Below are 20,394 nucleotides of genomic sequence, written 5' to 3' on the forward strand. Positions count from 1 at the left end.
GAGCTGGCCATCAGGCCCTGGACCCCTTCACCACCCTGGTGAGGAAGGAAGGAAGCTGCGATGGGCTGTTAAAGGGGAGGTGGGGGCAGTCGGGAGCCCGGGATGGACATTGGTAGGCAGTGCGCTGTGGCAGCTACCAAAGGGAGAAAGACCTGTGGTCACCCCAGCCAGAGCTTCGCTCCACACTGTGGCTGAAGGGGCCTACAGGGAGCAGCGCTTCCTCTTCTTAGCGACCACCCTCAGTGAGTTATTTAACCTTTCTGGCCTCAGTTGGAAACACTGGTGGCGCAGTGGTTAAGTGCTACGGCTGCTAAGCAAGAGGTTGGCAGTTCAAATCAGCCAGGCGCTCCTTGGAAACTCTATGGGGCAGTTCTACTCTGCCCTATAGGGTCGCTATCAGTCAGAATCGACTCGACGGCACTGGGTTTGGTTTTTTTGGTTGGCCTCAGTTGGCTCATATGTGGAATGGGGCTAGTGATTGGCTCTGTCATTAGGCTTGGAGGACTTCGGGTGATGGCTGCCACGTAGGGAGCACGTGGCAAACACTAAGCATGGTGGTGCAGACAGGCGGAGGCCCCCAGTGCAAGAAGGCTGTTCCCTACGCAGACCCAGAACAGCAGCCCCCAGGAGGTCTGTGGCATGGCCCCAAGCCAGGCCTGCACCACCCCTTCGTGTGGAGTACCTCCCCGTCAGTAGTGGCCTTCGGTTCTGGTGGTCCCAGCAGACCCCTGTGGCTCACCCAAGCACAAGAAACCACCCCCCCAAAAAAATCAAGCTTGTGGTGGTGCAGTCAACTCTGACTTATGGCAACCCCACGTGAATCGGAACAGAACTGTGCTCCATATGTTTGTTTGTTTTAACTGTATAATTCCATTTATACAAAATATTCAGTACAGGTAAACCCACAGAGAAAGCGGACTGGTGGTTGCCAGGCACTGGGGGTAGGGGACAGGGAATGGGAAGGGACTGCTTAATGAGGATGTATAGGGTTTGGTTATGGGGTGATGAAAGTGTTTTGGAACTAGATAGAGGTGGTGTTTGGACAACATTGTCAGTGTTCCCTAGGGTTCTCAATGGCTGAGTTTTCAGAAGTAGATTGCCAGGCCTTTCTTCTGAGGCACCTCTGAGTGAATTCAAACCTCCAAACTACCAGTTAGCAGCAGAGTCTGTTCACTGTTTGCACCCCCAGGCACACAGTCTCCCTCTAAAACAGGCACCCCTGCTGTAGGAGGGGAGGGGAGAACAGCCTGCTGGGTCCTTGCCCCTGTGGGCTTGGGACGAGGGGTGAGTTTATTGCAAAGACCAAGAGGAAGGGCTGTGAGTAGGGCTGTGGGCAAGATAGACCTGACCCCTGCCCTCCTGGAGCTCTGACTTGGTGCTGTGATGAAGGGAGGAAGCTGGGGGCGGTGGATACCCTCAGGGCTTGGGGCATCCCCAGGCCCCAACTGGGAGGAGCATGGACGGGATGAAGCTCCCCCTCCCCTGCAACCCCATGAGCACTAATGGTGGACTGAGGGGGCAGTGGCCGCAGGACTTTGGTGGCAGAGTCCTGGTTCTAGTCCCAGCAGTCCTTCCCGTTCCCTCTTGAGTCTCCTGTCCCTTTGTCCCTTCCACAGAATGTGGGCTCAGCCACTCTGAGCACCTGAAGCCCCTCCCAGCCCTGACTATGCGCAAGGGGGAGGGAGGGAGCTAGGGAGACAGATGCGAGAAGAGCGGTGCTGTGCTGGGATGTCCTCCCTGCCCCACCCCTGCCCTGCCCCATGGCCCTGTCCCCAGCTCCTGTCCCATCTCAAACAGGCTTTGAAGAGAGTCGGCAGGGACTCCTGCTGTGTCCCACCAACCCCTCCCTTCCGTCCCCTTCCCCTTCCCGCCTCTCCTCCCGCCTTCCCACCTTTGTCTGACAACAGCTGCTGTGGGCAGGGGTGGAAGGTGGAAGGCGAGGCTGATCAACCCCAGGGACCCCTGTCCTGCCTCTGGGACAGATGCCACAGATTAGAGCATGAAGGACTCTGCAGTCTGGGGAAAGGTGAAACCACCAGGTACGCTCAGGAGCAGTGTGGCTGCTCTGCAACCCCCCTTCCCCGCCTTCCCCGTACCAGCCCGAGCCCCCCACCAGCCCTTCCTCCAGCAGGTGACTCGGGCCAGCCTCCAGTCAGTGCCTGGCACTGAAATGACCCCATCACAGCTGCCTGGGAAACTCCGTGGCCTGCCCCTTCTGGCGAATATCCTCTCATGGTGCGAATAGTGCTTAGGGTCCCTCGGAAGTGGTCAGTGGCAGGGACTCCCCAGTGACTCAGAATCAGAAGAGCAGGTGCCGAGGGCCAAGGAGCTGCAGCCTCCACCAAACCGTCCTGACCTCAGCACCGCGCAGACCCCCTGCAGGGTGTTTCCCCAAAGATCCCTCTCTGACCGGTTGTCCTCCAAGCCGACCTCCGTTCTTCTCGAGCTTCACATGAGTGATGTGGACCTGACTGCACAGCCATGCGGGCTGGTGGGACTCAGGCTAGGTGGGGGTCCTGAGCCAGGAGCTGGGCTCTCCCACGCTGGCTCCTGAGGCGAGCAGCACCTGAGCCTTCTCCTCTCCCTTCACCCTGAGAAGGGCTGGGCGAGGTCCCCAGGCTCTGGAACAATCCCCAGGTGTCCCAGAGGCTGGAGCCTCTCCCACCAAGTTCCCAGCTGCTCCTGCTCCCCTGAGGAGGCCGAGGGCTGAGGGTGGCTGTGGGCCTTTGCTAGGGAAGGCAGAATGGGGGTCTCTGTGCTGTCTTTTCAGCACCTTCCAGGGGCTGGGCTCTTGTGGTGGAGCTGAGGCAACTGCTCTGGGGGCTTGTGTCACGTGTGTCTGTTTGCAATGGATGCTGGGCTGCCTCCATTGATCGTCAGACCCCTATGCCAAGGGGAACCTTGTACCAAAGACAGTTGTCTTAGTGTCCTGGTGCTTGAAATACCACAAGTGGGTGGTCTTAAAGAACAGAAATTTATTTTCTCATAGTGCTGGAGACTCGAAGTTCGTTCGAATTCAGAGTGCTGGCATTAGGGGAGGGTTCTCTCTCTCTCCCTGTCGGTTCTGGGGGAAGATCTCTTTCAGTTTTTGTAGACCCGGCATTTCTTGATTCCTCGGCGATCTCCTGGTGGCAAGTGTCTTCCCCTCTGTGCTTACTTCTCTGTGCCTAATGTGCTCTTTTTATATCTGAAAGGTGGTTAGGTATAAGACACACCCTAGACTGATATGGGCTTATTAACATAACAAAGAAAACTCTATTCCCAAGTAGGATTATACCCACAGGTTTTGGGGGGACATAATTCAATCCAGAACAATGATAAAATAGAATTTGAATTCAGACCCACACCCCAGAAAGGGAGTAATAACAATCAGCACAAACTCCAGCCAGCGGGCACCATCCCAGGGCCTCCTGGCTGTGCTGAGGACATTGGGGCACTAGGGTGGTCCTCCGTGTCCAGGAGGTTGGCAAGGTCAAGGGCAAGGCCAGTGGCAGCTGGAGCAGGGCTCGGAGCACCTGGGCACTGGCTTTCTGCTTTAGCATGCAGCTTTGGGCCGGCGAGGACAAGGGCCTCTCCCTGGCCACTCACTCTGCCACCAGCCCTCTAGGGAACCCATGTGCCTCTCCTCTACAATCACTCCTCGAGGGAGGCCCTGGGTGGCTGCAGTGACCACCAAGCTCCCTGAGCAGGAGGGCAACTGCCTCTGCCTGGGTGGCCATGGACTTTGAAAGGCAGCAGCACCATCCCTGCCCTTGGGGTAGCCCAGCCATGCCTACCAAGGTCTCAAGGGCTGAAATGGGCCCCGGGTGTGTGGGGTGGAGGCTGCTAGCAGGGCGGGTGGGGGGCCTGTGTTGGGGCCCCCAGAGCCTTCCTTGGGTGGGCGTTCCAAGGTGCTGGGATGGGGTTTGAGATGGAGCCGCCACTGACTGGGTGCACACCCCCCGCCAACAGGCTCCATGGTGCGGTCCAGCACATCCTGGGCAAGCTGAGGCCTGCCCAGGCTTCGATGAATAGTCATGGGGAATAGGGGGTGGGCCATGGGTTTGTTGTTAGATGCAGCCAGTTGGCAGAACTGAGGGAGATGGAGAGGGTGAAAATGCCCACGAACGGCCCACATGGTCCAGAGCATCCCCAGCTCCTGCCTCCCTAGCCGCCAGGTCCAACCTGCTGGCGGCCTCAACCCTTGGCTCCCTGCTCCAGCCCGGAGACCCATGCCACCCTCCACGGCACGCCAGCTCCCCGGTGTGTCCAGACCCCTGTGCACCTGACATGCTGTACGCGGGTGACCCGATGCAGCACTTCTCCGCAGTAAGTGCCACCACACTCTTTCGCTTTGTCTAGGGTGCTGTCTCTGTCCTTCTTGGGGGTCTTTTGGGGCTTTTTCTGTGAGGGACGCTCCAAGGGGTTTTCTGCCAATCTATGGTCAGCACCTGGTGCTGGCTGGGTGCCCACCAGGTGACTGGAGGCAGGGCAGGTATGGGGGATGCTCACTCATCCTGGGTGTCCTATGCTGCTTGGCTTTCGCACCGGTGGCTCTGCCCAGGTGCAGTGTGGCTGGGCTGTCCTTCCTGGCCCAGCCGCCAGGAGCTCAGGATTTCCCCGGGCTCATGCTGGGAGGCTGCCATCGCCCTGCTCCAAGGTTTGGAGCATCCTCACTGAGGACGTTGCTCATTTGAGAGCAGAGGCAGGAGGTGGCTCTGGTCACCATGGCTCCGGCCCTGGTGTGGCTGGGCTCCAGGCTGCAGATTTGCAGCAAGCTGGCCTCCGGGCCTCCTGGTGCAACTCTGGGTGGGGCTGGACCAGCGAAGAGCAAGAGGGGATGGCAGGTGTACTTGGCACCTGTGGTCTGAGCCCTGGAGACCTGGGCTTCTCTCCAGGCTTTCTGGCCCCAGGGAACAGGCAGGCTCTAGGCTGCTAACTGAGCAGGTGAGGGTGCGGCAGCCAGCAGCTGCTCCACGCAGGGACATCTTCCTTCTAGGGAGGAGGAGATTCAGGGCCATAGGAGCCAGAGGACACCCTACAGACCCAGCACATGGGCTGAGGGGCAGGACGGACAGGTGGACAGAGTCTGGGTGTCCCCGAGCTCTGCTGGCCAAGGGCAGGAGCCCTGAGTGAAGATGCGAAATCTGGGGGCTCCGGAGCCTTTGAAGACCTGCAGTCTTGTGGCATTTGTCAGTGTGCATGTGTGTGTGAGAAGGAGAGGTGTGTTCCTGTATGTATACACAGGTGTGTTTATGTGAGCGTGTGTTCCTGAGTGGGAAAGTGTGCATGTGCATGTGAGAGAGAAAGTGTGCGTATGTGTGTGGTAGTTGGGTGTTTGTGTGCAGGTGTGTTTGTGTGAGTGTGCATGCCTGGGTGTGGATGTGTGCACTCCCTTCGGGCTGGTTTGGGTGTGTCCTTGCAGGTGTGTTTATGTGGCATGGGTGGGGGTACATGTGTGTAGATGACTGTGTGTGTCTATGTGTGTGTTTTTCTATGCGTGTGTGCATGCGTGTATTGTTCTGGGTGTGTGCGCGTGTATTGTTTTGCATGCATGCGTGTGTGTAGTTCTGGGTGTGTGCATGTGTGTGTTATAGTGTGTGTGTCGGGTACACTTGTATATGTACATGTGGGTGTGTGTCCCCAGGCAAGGCTGTGGGAGGCATTGCAGTGTTCATGTGATCTGTATTGGGTTGAGGGGGTGGGTGAACCGTCCACGCTGCCTGACCAGGGCGCTGGCTCTGTGTGCTGACAATTGGGTCTGGACACGCCGTGGTCTCTCTCCATCCCTGGCTGTGCTTGGGAAAGGGTGCTGCCATGTGAGAAACTACTGCAGTAGGGAAGGGGCTTTCCTTCTCTTCCTCCCTGCTATCACTCACTCACTCACTCACTCACTCACTCACTCACTCACTCACTCACTCACTCACTCACTCACTCACTCACTCACTCACTCACTCACTCATCTACAAACATGGTTATTGGGTGTGCAGGGTCTGGGGCCCTTGGGGGAGCAGCCTTATCCCCAGACTTATGATACACTGCCAGGTGTGCTGGCAGGGACTTACCCTGCTGCTGGAGAGCCTGGTTGTCGTGCCTGGAGCCCCAGGCAGAGCCAGAAGCTCAGGGCCTAGAGCTGTGTCTCTGTTTGGATGTCAGGGGTTCTGGCGACCACCTTTCCTCTCCCTGCTGAGCTGGCTATTGTGAGGCAGCTTTCCCAAAGGGAGGGTGGGACGATGGGAGTGTTCCTTCCCAGCACGAGGGGCAGGGGCCATGAGGACCGCTGGCATCTGCCTGCTGCTGCTGCCCTGTGTGCTGGGAACCAGCAATGGCCAATATGCCATCACTCTTGCTCTTTTTTTTAGACCAAGGATAATCGTGATTTGTTTGTTCATTAGTTGATTCCGTCAGCGAGTACCAGCTGAGCACTTCCCCACTATGTGCTGGGAGCCATGTGCCTGGAGCTGCGTGCCAAGGACAGATAGATAGGAGACAATGCCCAGAGCCGGGGTGGCTCCCGAGGCACTTCCCTTGTGGGAGGGAGGTGGGCCAGGTTGGGCCATCCTGGTTTGGGCGAGTGCCTCAGTTTCCCTTTCTCTGCCCCCTTTCCACTGTGCTAGAACACTGTGAGAGGGGGAGTGGCATTCACCCCAGAGGGTCTTTAGGGAGATGCAGCATGAACAGCGTCATATGTGGAGTTGGTGTCGGCCGGCCAGCCTGGCAGCTGCTTTTAGAGTAATCAGCTGTGCTGGGACCAAAGGCGGGAGGATCCAGTCACAGGACATTGTCCAACGCTATAGCCATGTCTTCTGCGAGCCTTGCACAGGGATGAGAGTATAGGCAGTGGGGCCGCTCCCCAAGTGACGTACCTTTTTGAGCCTCAGTTTCCTTATGTGTACACAGGGTCTCACTAGTCGGAATCCCATCTCCACCAGGACTGGGAGCTGCTGGCCGCTGGTGGTAGCTGCCCAACAGTTCTGTGAGTCCAGGTGTGAAAATCTGTTAGTGAGAGCTGGACCCCTTCCCTCAGTCACACTCTGCTCAGCCGACCTTCTTCCGAGTTGAGGGCTCAATGACTCTCGCAGTGGCTTTGGCCACAGGGACACAAATTCTGAGTCCATGCTCCCATCCTTGAGGTCGTTCAGCACTTGGCCCCCATGGTGATGCCAATGGAGCCGTGCCTGCCTGCGTGGCAGCTTCTGCCGAGGTGTGACATGTGGTGGGCTGAGCCCGGCCCCAGCACACGGGGAGCTGACCAGGGCTCAGCTGAGGCCCTTCTCTGGGATGTGCACTTGGTGAACAAAGTCAGGTGTGAATGGCCCCTCTCATTTCCAGCACTGTCCCTGATGTCTGGGATTCGCTGACTTTTCCAGATTGGAAAGCTCTCTACCAATTTCAGATTCATCCCTGTTTTGGGTGGGTGCCCTGGGACCCCACCTGACCTCTCCCTGGGTTGTCGTTTTCCAAAGCTTTAGAGTCTCAAAGGATAAACAGTGCTATTGCAAACCCGCCACCTCTTTCTGCGTCCTTCTGTTGGAGGGCTCAGTGTGTACACTGACAAATGCACGTATACAGGTCTCCACAGCAGCAGTGGGGTCACCACAAGCTGCGCCGTGACTGCTCCTGTCCCGCTCCCCACTGTCCCCCCAGCCTGAGGGAGGCACAGGTCTGGCTGACCAGAGGGCCTGTGAACATAGGCTGAGGGAGCGTCATCATGCCAGTGAGCAAAGTGAAAGGGCTGGTTAGGAAGAAAAAGTGAGAGTGTGGAGAAAGATCTGGGTGCCCTGTTGCGGTGTGACCGGGCAGCCCCCATCCCTGCAGAAAGTGCCCATGTGTGGTGTGACTGGGCGGCCCCCATCCCTGCAGAAGGTGCCCGTGTGTGGTGTTACTGGGTGGCCGCCATCCCTGCAGAAAGTGCAACCACAGGGCAAGGAAGGCACGGAGGGAGGGGCCCAGGGAAGCCAGTTGGAGTGCCAAGACACACTTGTTAAGTACCTGCCCAAGGGGTGGTGCAGAGGAGGGATGTAAACCCCAGGCTAGGGGTTGAGGCTACAGGGGGTGAGGCAGAGGAATCATGCAGATGAGGGGCACTGGGGCTCTGGGGAGCAGGGTTGACAGGGCTTGCTGATGGGCTGGATGGGAGTAGGGGGAAGGCGACCCGGTTTTGGACAGAGGGTGTTGTTATTTACTTGGTGGGGAGAAGCTGTGTGTGTGTGGCGGGGGTCAGTGGGACAGGATTGAGTTCAGTGTCTGCTTTGGCTGGGATATGTTTGAGATACCCACTGGACACCACACAGATGAGAGCTGGCAGCAGGAAGGAGGAGAGAGTGTGGAGACCGAGGAGCCCAGTGATGGTGTAGGGGGTGCCCGGTGCTGCAGAGGGGAGGGGGCCCTGGCCTTGGATGCCCCTGCTTCACTCCATTCTGCCAGCCTGGGGATGGGGCACCTCCTGCTCTTTCCCATCTTGGAGCCCCTCCCCCTCCAACTCCCACATTGACTTCTTGGCTCTTCCCTCTCTTGATTTACTCAGTGGGGCTTCTGTTCTGGACCAGACCCCAGCATCCAGGCCCCAGGGGTGGCCAAGCCTGGCTTGGTCAAGGAACAGGAGGAGGCTGGGTGTTACAGAGAACATGAGGAGAAGTCAGGGTAAGACCGAGGGTGGCTGTGCCCTGGGTCTTTGTAGGCCATCACCAGAGGTCAGGATGTGGGACACTGGCTGCATGGGAGGGTGGCCCACAGGGGTGTGTCTGACCACACCCCAAAGAGTGGCTCACTCCAGAACAGGTGGAGTGGGGGATCAGGTGCAAGCGGACGAGGCTCGAGGCTCAGACCCGCGGAGTAGGAGGGATGGGTTGGGTTGAGGAAAATGCTCCGTCTTTCTTTGAGGATCTCAGACAGAGGCAGGAAAGACCAGGGAGGGTGGTGGTTGGGAGGAGCAGCGCAGGGTCCAGGGTTAGAGCCCCCAGCCAGAGCAACAGTGCAGACACTCAAGTGAAGGTGTCTGGGTGCGGGGAGTGTGGGCCTGGGTGGCATAGAGTCAGGGCTGGGCGAAGACTGAACGGACAGGCAGGAGGACCAACAGAAGTGGGCCCAGGGCCAGCACCCAGAGACCGGTGGAGGGGGGCACTGGTGGAGGGGGGATGCTATTGGAGGAGGGTTGCTGGTGGAGGGGGACCCCAAAAGAAAGGGGGTGCCAGTGGAGGAGGGGGGCACTGGTAGACCGGGGACACTGATGGAAAGGGGATGCTGGTGGAGGAGCCCAGTGAGGGGATAAAGGCCATCCAGTGCTGCAGAGGGAAGGGGACCCTGGCCTTGGATGCCCCTCCCTCCCCTTCACTTCACCAGCCTGGGGGTGGGGACACGACACCTCCTGCTCTTTGCCATCTCTCCCTCCTCCTCCCCCATTGACTTCTTGGCTCCTCCCTTTCTTGGGGACACTGAAGGAGGGGGGATGCTGGTGAAGGAGAGACCCCAGCAGAAGGGTGTGCAGGCAGAGGAAGGGGCGCCCATGGAAGGAAGATGCCAGCAGAGGGTGGACCTCTGCAAAGGGGGATGCTGGTGGAGAGAGGACCACAGCAGAGAAGCACACCAACTGGGGGAGGGTGCTGGTAGAGGGGGTTCCCGGTAGAGGGGGTCTCCGGTGGAGGAGGCCTGTCAGCAGAGGGGTCTGGAAGGACAACCTCAGGACTGGGAGAGACAGGTATTGTGGAGATAGTGAGGGTGGTGGCTCTGAGGAGGCTATGAGGGACAGGATAGAGGAGGGCAGAAAAAGGGGCGGGGATCTCGGGCAACCTCTGATAGACAGTGGCTCCTGGAGTCAGTGAGGAGAGAGTCCAGGTGAGGAAGGGGGTTGAGAACAAGTGGGGCTGGGGCATGTGGGGTCAAGGAGCCGCCAGAGCCTGTCTGTGTGCTCAGGGGGGTGATCAGGGGACAGAGACCCGTGTCATCCCACTCACCCAGTCTCCTTGGACCTGACCCCACACCACCCCCCAGGCATCCTGACACCCTTGTGCAGGCATTGTTACCGCCATCTCTGTCTTCTGCCAGCCTGGGTGCCCCCTGTTCATCTAATTGACCCAGAGTGAGCTCCAATCCGCCCCAGTGGGTGACTTCTCATCTCAGCTGGTGGGAATGCCATCATCTGTGTGCTCAGCCAGACACCCCCTCCTGTGCCACCTGCACCCAGTTTATCATGAACCCTTTTAGCAAACCCCTGAATGTGCCCGGGCATGGCCCTGTGCCCTCGCTCACGCCCGGCAGGTACCCCTCTTGCTTCCTGCACTGCTGTTGCTGCATTTGTCCCAGCTCCGGAGCCAAGGGTCCCTTCACCACGCTGAGCCACCTGTCTCTGCCCAGAGCCCCTAGTGGCCCCCACCTCACTGACTCCCTTGGTGGCAGAGTGGCCAAGGGCTTTGCTCCCTGGGACTGCTCTCTCCCATCTCTCTGGCTGCTCTTGGGTTCCCAGCCCTTCCTCTGGCCCCAGGCTCTCTGCACTGCTGGTCCCCTGCCTGGGACCCCCCCAAGCCCCAGCCCATAAAGTCTGTGTCCAGATAGGCTGGTGGGGGCACAGCCTGGAGGATGCTCTTTGTCCCGCCCACCTAGGCTCCTCCCAACAGCAGCCTCTGCAGGTGGCAGCAGGGCCATTGCCCATCAAGGTCCTGCAGACACATGCCTTAGCAGCTGAAGTGCAGGGCTTCTGGGGGCACGTCTCTCTGGAATGCAGCGTGGAAAGTTCTACCCAGCCCAGTTCAGATTGGGCAAGGCCTTAACTCAGTTAAGTGGAGGAGAGGGAACTGTGTGGGTGTCTGAAGGAGGGGAGGGCTCTGTGTGTGTGCAAGAGGAGAGAATGCTGTGTGTGTGTGTGTTTGCAGGAGGAGAGGGTGCCACGTGTCTATTTGTGGGAGGAGAGGGATTTGAGTGGGTGTCTGCAGCAGGGAAGGACTCAAATGTGTGTGTCTGCAGGAGGAGAGGGCACAGTGCGCATGTTTTTGGGAGGGTAGGGCACCTAGTGTGTGTCTGCAGGAGGAGGGTGATGCGTGCGTATCTGCGGGAGGAGAAGGCACAGTGTGCGTTTGCAGGAGGGGAGGGCACCAGTGTGTGTATGCAGGAGGAGGGCACCAAGTGTGTGTCTGCAGGGTGAGAGGGCACAGTGTGCGTTTTTGGGAGAGGAGGGCACCGGTGTGTGTCTGCAGGAGGAGGGCGCTGTGTACGTGTTCATGGGAGGGGAGAACACCTTCCCCCAGCACAAGTCGGAGCTTGTCGGCATTTCCATCCATTTAATCACAGACTCTGGGAGTGATTGTGGGAAGTACCGGCGGGATGGAGGTCCCACTCTGAGTGGGACGGGTTACCTCCAAGCTGGAGCCAGACTGCATGTCAGTCACCTACCCTGGGTGAGGCTGGAGCCCCAAGTCCAGACACGCCTGGGAGTGTAAACCAGGGAATGCTCTCATTCTGTAAGAGCAAAGGCCTGGCCCTTGGAGCCTCCTGGGAGCGCAGAACTCTGCCCCCGTCACCCCTCAAGTGGCTGAAGTCAGAGCACAGAGGACTTAGACCCCCACTTGCGTGCAGGGAGGAAGTGGGGGTTGGGAGGCCTGGCAGACCCCTGGGGGTCCGACCCCAGGTCCTCCAACATGCGTAAGCCCTGGGGAGATTTAGCAGGGCCCACTCAGCATCGCGTGGGAGCTGACAGCATGGGTGAAACACACACACCTCTGCCCTCTACCCAGAGCTGCCGTTCCAGGGTAGACAGAATACATAAGGAAATTCTGCAGGATATGGATGCCAGATGGGGATGTGGGTGGGTGTGTGGGGCTGGGGGCCTCGTGCTGAGGAGGGCACATCTGAGGGGGAGCAAGGGAGCAAGGTCAGCGAAGCCTGTACAGTGCAGGAGCTGCCTGTCCTGGGAACGCCGCCACACTGAGCTGTAGGCTTTTACTAGAGAAATGCAGCAGGAAGAAAGCGCAAGGGCCTACTGCAGGACTGCCAGTGAAGAGGAACTGTGCCACGGGGCTCGGGCTCCATGCCCCAGAGAAGTTCTCTCTCCTGACCCTCTGGATGCGTCTCTTTTCCCTGGACAGCTGGACTTCTAGAATTCCGTGTCTCCTCTTGGTCCGCTTTTCCCACCAGTTGCCAGGGAGATGGGGCTGAAGGTTGTTGCCTCTACAGTGTCCCCATCTGCTGCCACAGTGCCACCTCCTTGGTCCCCGTTTGAGTTGTTTCGGCATTTCTGTCCCCTCTGTGAGTCCCTTCAGATCCTTTCTGAAAGTGGAGGGAGGGCGCGCAAAGGACCAACTGGAACATTCTTTGCTGAACTGAAAGCACACTGGAGGAGGTGGGGGTGAGGCCAGCATCTTCCATGAGTTCCACTTCCAAGGGGATCTGCACCAGAGAACGGGCCCTAGACCTTGGATGACCTAGACCTTGGATGAAGGATGATTTTTCTCCTGACCAGACCTTTAAAAAACAAAAACAAAAATGGTAGAAACGTTAAACGTATGAAGTCTTCTCCATTTCTGGCAGAAATGCAGATGGGATGCACCAAGCCTGCTCCCTTGTATGGTGATGAAAGAAGGGACCCATGTGTGTCTAGTTGAGGGCACTGTGGGCTGTGGCCACATCACTGGGCTGTTACAGAGAGCCCAGCCTCAGCTCCCCAACTGCCACCACCCAGGGCCCCTGGAACTGCGGGATATTGTAGACACCCCCAAGGCACCATGCTCCACCTGGGGCAGATGGGGAGAGAGGGAGAGGGCCAGGTAGGATAACAGTGGACGCTTCTGTCACACTTGCATATGCTGAACTCTGTCCTAATTCTGTGTGTGGTAGCTCACTGGACCCCCACTAACAGAGGCCCCCAACAACAGGAGTTATTATATACCCCATGTTACCATGAGGAACTGAGGCAGAGAGGCTGAGCTAGCACCCACGGTTGAGCTGTTAGTAAGGGGTGCAGATGGGGTATGAGCCCACGAGGGGGTGGGTTATGATGTTCATTACTCAACTCAGAAGCGTGGGAGAGGAAGCCCCAGGACACAGAAACAGCTGGAGAGAGCCAAGAATGCTTCGAGAAGGAAGGGAGACTTGAGAGCCTGTCCTGGCAGAGAGGAGATGGATGACGTTCCAGGCATGGGGTGGGGATTAGCACATGCAAAGGCCCTGTGGTAGGGACCCACATGTGCAAACGCCCAGTGGTGAGGGGGACCAGCATGTGCAAAGGCCCTGTGGTAGGACCAGCAGAGTGTGTGAAGGAGGCTGAAAATGACCCTTGGGGAAGCTGTTATCACCACTCAAAGGGGCAGGAATTTCATCTTCCACATCTTGTGCCCTCATGGCAGGGGACACACAAAAGCTTCCTGTGGCCACTCCTGCTGAGGGCCCAGGGTGAGCAGACCCATGGGTCAAGGTGGGCAGGTGAGACCCCTGGCTGTCCTCCTGGGCTGGAGGGCCCAGGGCTGGCAGAGGAGCCGGGGGCCTAGTTCCCACATAACTCTGCACCCTCTGGCCTCTGGTCTAGGGGCTAAGGTCACGTTATCCCAGGGTGTGAGGAGAATAAAAGCCACAAGGCCTGGAAAGGGAGTGTGACACCAGAGACAGTGGCTCAAGACACTGGGCTTAAGCTGCTCCATTTATGAGCTGACCACCCCGGGCTGGTGCTAAGCACTTGGAAGGCTCCCAGTACACCTGCAAGGACCTGAGATGAGGACCCCAGGCCAGGGGACCCTGTAGGATTTGCCTGGGTCTCCTGTGGGGTGGACTAGGGTGGACTAGGATGGGGATGAGCACAGAGCTGGGACTTACCCCACCCCAGGGCTGCCCTCTTTGGCCTTTCCCGCCTCTGCCCAGCGCCTTTTCTGGGGGCTTCAGACACAGTCCAGGACATCCATGGGCCAGGAGCGCTCACAGGGTGGCCCAAAGCCTGAGTCCCTGCCGTCCCTGTCAACAGGTTCTCCGAGGCCTGTGTGTGAGCACATGCGTGCGTGTGGCCCCCAGGGAGACCTCTGTGTCGTGGTGGCCCGAGGCTGCCCAGGGTGTACCCACTGAGATAGCAAACGAAAAAGTGGAGCTTCTTGCACCCACAACCCATGCTTCCCCCAGCACACCCCCTCTTCCCCTTTCCCAGGTCAGCAGGAGAGATCAGGGGTCAAGGGCAAGCCTGGAGCCAGGACCACGGGCCCCAGTTCTTGCTGTGCTTCTTGCTCATAGGGGCCTTGGGTGAGTTATTTAGCCTCTCCGAGCTTCCATCCCCTTCCTGAAGGGTGGCTGTGAGACCCAGCAGATTTCACATCCCTGGTTAGCACTGGGCAGGTACTGGGAGACCCCACGCAGTGGTGAGGCCTGGTCTCCACATTCTCTGGACTCCCCCAGCAGCTGCTCACAGGGCCAGGGAGCCTCTGCTCCAGCCCACAGCGTCTCCCCTACATGCTGGCCTACCAGAGCTCAGGGACTGTGCTGCACTCGGTCACTCTGGCTGTGGTGGACTAAGGCTGCATGGTGGCCTCCGATTGTGCCTCGGCTGGTCTTCTCTGCCCTGGCTGGAAACACAGGAGACTTGGAGCCGAGGGGAGAGGGCTCTGCTGCTGGGGAGCTGCGTCTGGGGACACTGGGAGGGGGAATAGGAGGTACTGGCCCAGGCAGGGGGCCGAGGGCCAGGAGGCTGTCTTTAAGGGCCTTGCTGCAGCAGCACAGATGTACCCAGCCCCATCTGCCACACACAGCTGTAGTGGCAAAGCTGCTGCCTTTCCTTGGTGTCTGTTTGGTGTTTCTGTGGGCAGTCGAGTTGATTCCAACTCCTAACAACCCTATAGGACAGAGTTGAATTGCCCCATAGGGTTTCCAAGGCTGTAATCTTTATGGAAGCAGACTGCCACATCTTTCTCCCGTGGAGTTGCAAGTGGGTTCAAACCACCCACCTTCTGGTTAGCAGCTGAGCACTTAACCACGGAGCCACCAGGGCTCCTTAGTGTCTACTTGGTGGGGGATAATTTATCATTTCCCATGTTTTGAGTCAGAATAACACTGATGCTGGTGGGCTGGGATCCCGGGTTCTGGTTTGCACCCCTCCGGGAGGGCCTCTTCAGGTGCCGTGTCCTCTGCCCCACCTCCAGGGGCTGGCTTAAGGATGGACCCCATGTCCCTTTATGACCCACCACCCCACCTCCAACCCCTGCCGGGGGCTAGAGAGCCCCCTTGGCCCTTCCTGAGCCCTGAGGAGACACCACCCTGTGCTTGCCCTCTGCCGGAATGGAGCAGCCGGTATAAGGAGATGCTGCGGCTAGCCAGAAATGGTCAGGCCACCCCGGGACCCCTACTCAAGGGGAGGGAGGGGAGTGACTGCTGGCCCCTGAGGGCAGGCTCTGACCCGTCGGCTCCCTCCCCGCCCCAGCATTCTGCTCTGGGCTGGCCTTGTTGGGGAAATGGACAAGGACAGTGGGAGGAACAGATGATAACCAGCTGCTGTGTGGGCCAGGCCTGCTGGGCCAAGGAAAGTGCGAGGTGACCGTGTGCCCCTCTGGATGTCTTGAGTGGGGCTCACTCTCCTCCAGCCATGGTCCCTCCCCAGAGCTCCTGCCTCCCCCTATCCCCCTACACCCGAGGGATGGGGGCTCAGGCAAGGCCTGGCGTTCTGCTTGCCCGCGGCCTCCTAGGTCGGGCTGGGAGCCCTGTGTGCACATGCAGGTACATGCGGGCCGCAGCGGGCCGGGCGTGCCCTAATTAGCCCACTATCTGGGGAGTTCTTCTGGAAAACAAAACAAACCAAAAAAGTCCTGGTTTTGCCCTGGTTCCTTCCTGCTGCCAACTGGGTCTCTCCTGGCCCCTGGGAGTTCTCTGGTTCTGGGGGCCCTCCTCTCTGTTCCTTGCAGCCCCTGGTGGACTGGCCTCAGCTTTTGCAGTTTGGTCTGAGGTGGAGCAGGATCTGGGCCGTAAGGGAAATGGGAGTCCAACAGTCTGCACCCGGGGCAGAGGGTACACCTGGGGTGAGGGAAAGCTCTCGAGGGTGCCCTGGAGAGGCCCACTGAGGAGGCAGGACCACTCCTTCACTGAGGAGTGGTCCTCCAGTTGCAGGCGATGCTGCAGCCACACTGGAAGAAATGGGAAAGGGGCTGCTGGGGTCATACCAGGCACCTTGCTCATGGACCGGGAGCTTGGGAGGCAGCCCTGTGGAGCAGCTGGGGCAGCACCCACCAGGGCAGGAAGACAGCTGCCTCTGCTGGTCTAGCCAGTGCTGGTCCAGCCTCCAGGCCCCTGGGCGGGGGCTTCAGAGGCCCTCGCGCCTCCAGCAACATCACGAGCGTGACATCTATCTCAGGGGGTCCAGAGAGAGGGGACATGACTTTGGGTCTTACAGGGGAGGGTACCAAACCCTGGTCTGGGCAGCCCTCCTCGGGACCCCTGAGGGAGACCTCTCAGCCCGCTTGGATGATGCTGGGGATGGGGTCTCCGAGTTTGCCACTTGCGAAACGGAAGCTCCTTCACATCTCATTAAAACTGCTGCGAAGGGGGCTGCTGCCGGGGGCCGCCGCGCCCTCCTGCTTTGTTGCTGTTTGGCAAGGAGATCCTATCAGCCTCTCCACTCGGTACAGTGACTAATTCCCTGGCACCCACCTCAGATCATTAAAGAATGTGGACAAGTTAAAATATGAAAAACGGTGTCCTGGGTCTGCAGCTTGCCGCTTCTAAACAAGGGCAAGGGCAGACTGGCTGTTACCTTGCTGTTGTGTTGGCGCTCCGGAGGAGGTAGGTTAGGCCTGTGCAGCAAGCCTTCGGAGGGTCCACATGACCCAGAGTGGCCTCGAACCCAGGCTTGGCTGAAGCCAGGAGGGAGAAGTCTTCCTGAAGCCCTGTGGCCAGCCCAGAGCTCTGATGGCAACAGAGCAGAGCCTTCCGGAAGGGCCAGGCCTGTCATCTGCAAAAGAGATGAGGCTATTGAGACTGGGAGGTGTCAGTGTCTGGTACTAGTGTCCGGCGGTGTCTGGTGGGGCAGCAACATGGGAGTGGGAGCGGCCGGCTGATGTCTAGTCCTGACTCCTAGCCAGCCGCACAAAGGGGGTGCCATCCCTGTCACCCATCACAACCACCTTCGTCATTCATTCGTTCATTTGTCAGCAAATTTATTCAGCAAACCTCATGAGCAGCCCCTTTGTAAGAAACAATGGTCTACACCCTCATTGTTGTTGTTGGCTGCCATCAAGTCAACCACCAACTCATGGTCACACCATGCACAATGGAATCAGACCATTGTGATAGGGTTTTCAATGGCTGATTTTTTGGAAGTAGATCACCTGGCCTTTCTTCGGCGGTACCACTGGGTGGACTCAAACCTCCAACATTTTTTAGCAGCTGAGCCATTTGCACCACACAGGGTCTCCCTACACCCCTGAAGGGGTGCTACTAATAACAATAATAATTATACTAGTTGACTCAGCAGACATTTTTGGTGATGTAGCCCACACCAAAGAACCCTGGTGGCACAACGGTTAAGCACTCAGCAGCTAATCGAAAGGTTGGTGGTTTGAACTCACCCAGCAGCTGTGCAGAAGAAAAGACCTAACAGTCTGTAACTGTGAAGATTACAGCCCAGAAAACCCCGTGGGGCAGTTCAACTCTGTCACATGGAGTTGCTATGAGTTGTAATTGACTCGATGGTGCCTAATAACAACAGCCAGTGCCATCCAGTAGAAACAGGATGCAAGAGGCAGGCATATGGAATGTCCAATGGTCCAGCAGCCAAATTTAAGAAGACCAAAAGAAACCAGTGATGTGTTAATAATGCATTTTATTTATCCTCAAACACGATCGTGTCAGCATGTGATCAATACAAACTGTCAGTGAGAAATTCTGCAGGCTTTTGGGTGCTGAGCCCTTGGAGTCTGGTGCATGTACCCTGACAGCACCCCTCAACGAGGATGGGGCCCAGGGGCCTGGCTACAGTGTTGGATGGCACCGAGCAGACTGTTCCACGGGGGCACACGTGGTGACCCATATGATGATGTCTCTCCTTATAGGGCTCGAGCCCTATGGGAAGACAGAAAACTCAGAAAACGCACACATGCAGTGTGCTTCTGGTGGACACTGTGCAGATGAGCGAGCTTCGGGGTTGAGGTTGAGCAGGGCTGTATCAGCTCTTCCGAGGGAGACCTTTAAGCTGGACCTGAGAGCTGAGAAGGAGCCAGGGCAAGGCCTGGGGGAGCCATCCAGGAGAGGGGATGGTCAGTGGTGCAGGACTTGAGGCTGGGGTTAGGCAGGGAGCAGGTCACTGGACTTGGAGGCCGTGGAGGTGCCGGGACTGGGGTCCTGGGATGGGACAAGGCCTGTGCGCTGGCCGGGCTTCAGCACGTCTGGGTGTTACCCCTTATGCTCACCAGCTCCAAGGGAAGTGATGGTATTTTACCCCCACCTCGGCAAGAGAAAGAGCTGAACCAACAGGCAGACTCCATGTGGATAGGCGTCCAGCCCCCCAGGGTGCAGAGGTCAGTGAGGCCTGTTAGGCAGATGACAGTGCCCCTTCTGGCACCTTCCATGTAAGCAGGTGTTCTCCTGCTAGGGCTTTGTTGGCAGCTCCCAGGGCTGTGTGGTTGGGGGTCTGTAGCCCTGTCCTGTGTGGAGTAAGAGGTTTGTTGCCCTAAATGCCTCTCAGAGTTGGGGGGACTGTCACTTCCCTGAACCCTCCTCAGAACAGCCAGGATCTGGGAGAGGCCAGGGCCACAGCCCAGGGGGAGAGTGACCAGTCCACAGCCTGCTAGGGACAGTGTGGGGGCCCAAGTAGAATGGGGGAGAGAGCCTCAGCGATGCTGGAGGTAGGAGGGTCTGTCCCTCAGGGAGAGACCTCTGGTCCAAAAGTAGATGGACACAGGTCTATGGCAGCTGTGGCTCTGGAGGTTCAGAAAGAAGTGACCAAAACAGACCCAAGTGTGGGGTCGGTCAGGGCCAGGCAAGCTGCCTGCTGCCACCCAGAGGCCTCCCCAGGGGTTCCGCCCATATCAGCATGCCGGGGCCTCGGGCTAAGGCCTCACCTCTGAGCCCAGCATGGATGTCCCCAAGGGGCTGAGGTCCACACTGAATCGGAGTTGGCGTCCCGTGGGCTGGAACATCCAAGGAAGTGGCCTGTCCACATCAGAAGATGTGTGTCCCTGGACCCTGCACTGGGCTCCTCTATATTGGGCAGCCTTCAGCAGATGCCCCTCACCCTGGACTTGCTGCCGTCTGTCTCCCTGTGGGACTCACTGCCCGGCCTTGGATCCTGCACAGCTGGGAGGTGCCTGAGGCTCTGAGGACCCTGATCAGGGACACATGTGGCCATGAGGTGTTTCTGGCAGGCTGGAGACATGCCAAGCCGGACAGGGCTTTGGGCTGTTCAGTTCAACCCTCCCTTGGTGGAGACAGAGGCAGAGGTCCTGGGAGCGAGTGGCTGATTCAGTCACTCACAGCATGGACCCCTGGGGCTCAGCCAGGGCTCTCTGTGCTCTTCTGGTCCAGCCCCAGCTGGAGAAACAGACTGCGCTTTTTGTTTTAATCTGCAGGGTTGGGGGCAGGCCAGTGAGGGGATGTGTGCCTACCGGGAGGGGAGGGGAGGGTTCTGAAGGAGAGCATGCAGGGTGCCTGGCTCTCACACTCAGCTCCTGCTTCCTCCTCCACATCAACCTCGCACCCTCTGCCCCCTTGCTGTGCAGCCTTCCCTCACCAGGCACACTCTCCAGTTTACCATCTCAACCTGGGGCCTCAGGCTCATGGCCTTCCTGATGGCTGGTCTCCTGGTGTCATTGGCCAGGGTCCTGGGGAGCCAGGAAGCTGGGCTGGGGGAAGAAGGGAGAGCAGGGGTAAGGGAGAAGCCCAGACTCCCTGGGCTTCATCCCCAGTACATCACCCAAGGCGAGTCACTTCCCATTCCTGGGCCTTGGTTTCCTCATCTGTAAAAGAGGAGAACAGCAGGGCCCAACTTGGGAGGCATAGAGATGAAAGGGGTCCTACACAGTGAACTGGGAGTGGTCCCTGACGCAGAGCAAGGGCCATCTAATCTACACATTGATGCTCAGAGGCCTTGTACCTGTCAGCTGTTCTGCATGACCCTCCAAAGCCCACCTCCTGCTGGAAGCTGCAGGTTTGGAATGAGGGTCTTCCTGGCCAGCCCTCCAGGTGGGATCTACCTGAGACCCCAGACACTGAGTGCAGCCAGCACCCCTCCCTTGGCTCCTGGTGGGAGCCGACCCATCCTGGCCCAGAAGCCCATGGAGGGTGACCTAGAGGACACACCTTCTCCATGGTTGGCTCCCACTCCTGAGTTCTTGCTTCTGAGGTGCCTGACCTTGGTGGGCAGCTGGGCTGGCAGGATGCTGGGAAGAATCGAGGGGATGGAAGGAGCTAGAACACTGTCAGGGCAGGGAGACAAGGATGGGGTCCCTAAGTGTAGAGGGGCCGTTC

At 58.4% G+C, this 20,394-nt stretch overlaps 1 protein-coding gene and 1 long non-coding RNA gene across 2 annotated transcripts in view; one reads left to right on the plus strand and one right to left on the minus strand.

Moving 5' to 3' along the window:
* Positions 1 to 20,394, plus strand: part of TP73 (tumor protein p73) — a 67,680-nt gene that overhangs the window by 21,452 nt on the left and 25,834 nt on the right. The gene's annotated exons all lie outside the window — the stretch shown is intronic.
* LOC126072488 (uncharacterized) lies at positions 17,723 to 20,338 on the minus strand. Its single transcript, XR_007516513.1, has 4 exons — positions 20,227 to 20,338; positions 19,679 to 19,769; positions 18,990 to 19,252; positions 17,723 to 18,572 (listed from the first exon to the last, which is right to left on the minus strand). It is a non-coding gene; the product is annotated as an uncharacterized LOC126072488 (long non-coding RNA).

The sequence above is a fragment of the Elephas maximus genome, chromosome 3 (genome assembly GCF_024166365.1).
Source record: "Elephas maximus indicus isolate mEleMax1 chromosome 3, mEleMax1 primary haplotype, whole genome shotgun sequence".
Taxonomy (NCBI): domain Eukaryota; kingdom Metazoa; phylum Chordata; class Mammalia; order Proboscidea; family Elephantidae; genus Elephas; species Elephas maximus.